Source organism: Propithecus coquereli, unplaced genomic scaffold, assembly GCF_000956105.1.
Source record: "Propithecus coquereli isolate 6110/MARCELLA unplaced genomic scaffold, Pcoq_1.0 Scaffold125, whole genome shotgun sequence".
In the NCBI taxonomy this organism is placed as follows: domain Eukaryota; kingdom Metazoa; phylum Chordata; class Mammalia; order Primates; family Indriidae; genus Propithecus; species Propithecus coquereli.
In genome coordinates this window covers 7,111,807-7,115,228 of record NW_012136636.1, presented here as the reverse complement: position 1 = coordinate 7,115,228, position 3,422 = coordinate 7,111,807, and positions in this window count along the sequence as shown.

The following is a 3,422-nucleotide window of genomic DNA, read 5'->3' as shown; positions in this document are numbered from 1 at the left end:
CTTAAAGATTCTTTGACTTGTAATTGATAAAGACTTGAAACTTTGTCTAAAAGCTTGGAATGTTTCAACATAAGGAGCTGTTTATCAGAGATAAGCCACCAGACACAGATTTGTTGTGTAAATTGAGCACCTGCAGGTTTGTCTTGCATAGCCTTAAGCCTGTTAATGGGTTACAAAGGATGTCTCCAGGAAGGTAGTAGGGCATGATGAGGCCTGTCTGACCTCCCTTATCGTGGCAGGCAATTTACTGTTAGGATATCCCCTTGGCCAGGAGGGGGTCCATTCAGTCAGCCGGTGGAGGTGAGCCTTAAGATTTTATTTTAGTTCACACCTCCGTTGACACCTTATTTGAAGCCATGATGACGTTAAATAAACTTGTTAGAGGCCATTGATTTGGACGAGGCCCCTGAATAGCCTAACAAACCAAACCGTTATGGAGTTTAACTACAGTAGCTGAGCTTTAGTTAACTGCAGTAGGGCTCGGTAAACAACCACTTCAGATGTAATCAGTTAAGTTGTCTCTAGATTGCACTTTGTTTCCTATAAGTACTGTCAGATCATGTTATTGATTGGAGTTTTCCGAACCTGCTCTGGTTGGAAGGGCTGACCCATTCACTAATCTGCTTTGCTTCGTTCAAATAAACTAAATTAAAATGTAAACTTGTCTAAGGTTTTAACGTGTAACAATGGGTAGCTGAGTGATGGCAGTGGTCTTCTGCATTAGTTTCCTAAAGCTGTTGTTACAAAGTACCACAGCTGGGTGGTTTAAACAACAGAAATTTATTGTCTCACAGTTCTGGAGGCCAGAAGTCCAAAATCAAGGTGCTAGCAGGGCTGTGCTCTGTCTAAAGGCTCCAGCGGAGGACCCTTCATGCCTTTTCTAGCTTCTGATGGCAGCTGTCAATTCTTGGCGTTCCTTGTCTTGGAACTGCATCCCTCCAACCTCTGCCTCTGTCCTCACTGGTGTTTTTCTCTTTTTGTAACAATATCAGTCATATCAGATTTAGGGCCTACCCTAATCACCCGATCTTAATTTGATCATGTACAAAGACTCCTCTTCCAAATAAGGTTCTATTCACAGGTACTGGGGTTAGGATTTCAACATATTTGAGGGGAACACAATTCAACCCATAACACCTTCTAACTTCACCTCCCAGCTTCCCTACAGCAATAGAATGATCTTATATAAAAGTCAGATCATGTCACTTCTCTGCACAGTACCCTCCGACTATTTCCTATGTCACTCATACTAAAATCCAAAGTTGATACCATTGCCTTCCAACCCCGTCTTGTCACCCCCAACCTCCAACCACTGTCCTTCTTGCTTCCTCTCTTCCAGCCAACCAATCTCTTCACCCTTAGTCTAACCTACCAGGCATATTCCTGCTGTCCCTTCTGCTGGAATGCCTTTTCTCCAGATATCTGCATAGCTCATGCATTAATTGCATGTAGATCTCTGCTCAATTGTCCTCTTGTCAGCTCAAAGCAATTCCTGACCATCGGGAGTCTTCCCTTTGGGAGTCTACCCAACCACAAGCTCACAGAGCCACACTTCATACCTTCTCCAGGGGACACTTGAAATTTTTCCCCTTGCCTTTTAATTTTTTTCCCCTTTAAAAGTCACCAGTTGCTAACATACCAGAAAAAAAATAAATTGTAATGTGCCTAAGAGCTGGTAATATTTAAAAGTGTTACCTTAAATGCATTTTAATGAAAGCCATTCAGAGGCTCAATGTCTGAAGCCAGTGATGACTGTGTCTCTCTACTGTGGCGTAACTTTAGCCTCTATGACCCGCAGTGGGGACGTCTTTGGCTTGGTGAGGCTTTTCTGGGGCTTCCATGAATGACCATGCCAGGCCCCGCACAGCTCATGCATGAATAAGCCCAGCCGGCTCTCTGAACGGAGCCCGCCAAGGAGCCCGTTGCCTTCATCTGCTCCCTGGAGCCACACGGCTCACTGCCGAAGGTCCCTGCCAGCACCTCACGGCTCCTGGAAAGAGCCTTGTGAACCACATAAACACCAAAGCTCTTGATCAGCTTATTAAGAACTAGTAGCCATATTAAGTAGTAAGAGAAAAGAAGTTGATTTGGAGGAGGAACTTTATGAGAAGATAAAGAGTTGAATGAAACCATATCCACAGGTTCCACATCGGAGGATTCAACCAGCTACGGATCGAAACAGGACAACCGTATAATCAAATAATATTTTAAAGTTCCTGTTACTGCCTTCTGAGAAATGACATCTTTCATATGATCATACCACACTTCAACATTTATAAGTAGTACAAAGAAAATAACCAATCTGGTTAAAAGTTCTGGGTAAACTTAAAGATCTATGATGGCCTCCATGTTTATTGACCAGGAATATACAAGGTCACTGTGTACCCTGGTTCTGCCATGACACCTGTCCCTAGGTCAGGCACACTGTGCCCAGCTCCATCTACCTTACAGTGATTGTCCCTTCTGGTGCCCTGTTCCCTCTCTGTTATCTGGTGTCCTCTGTTTTCTTGCCCCCAATTCATCAGACATGTCTGTCTGTATTTGTCCAAATCTCCACCCTGGACAGGTTCAAGTTCTTTCCCACAGGGCTCTTGAGCTCCACATAAATCAGAGATAGGGCAGGTGTACTCTTCCCCGGTGAGCCGAGTGGGAAGCCCAGAATAGAGACAGGAGATGTGGACTATTCGTTTTTCCCTGGGGTTGAGGAAGGCCTCATGCCTCCTACTGTTGCTCAAGGGTCATGTTTCCACACAGAAAATAAAAGCACCTCATGAAAACATAAACATCAGCAACAGCGATAGAACATTAAGGCCTCAGCCCCAAGGCAACTGGAACACCCTGTTACACTAATGACAATTAACAAATGTCTGTTGTTGAATTGGTGTCAGTTTTAACAGAATTTGCCAAGAACTTGTTGTACACAAAACTTGTAGTGTACAATGCCTGTGCTCTGTGAACATTTGTTTCTGCCACGATGTAATAAAAATCTTACTATATTCCATTCATAGCAAATCCATGATGGGAACATGAGCAGAAAGAACAGAGGGAGAAAGGGAGACATTAACTTCACAGTCTTATATTTTAAATAAGATATAATACCAATCCCATCCCACCTTCCAGAGTCATAACCACTGTCGATGGAAAAGCCAAGTCTGTAAAATATTTCAAAGAGGTTTATTCTGAGCCAGTATGAGTGACTGTGGCCCAGAGAAAACACAAACTCAAGAAGTCCTGAGAGAGTGCTCCCAAGGCAGTCAGACTGCAATTCTGTTTTATACGTTTCAGGGAGGCAGAAGTTACAGGCAAAGTCATAAATCAGTACATGGAGGTTATACACTGGCTTGGCCAAAAAGGTAAAAAGGTGGGGGCTGGGATATTTTGAAGTGGGGACTTACAGGTCATAGGTGGATGCAGAGATTTTT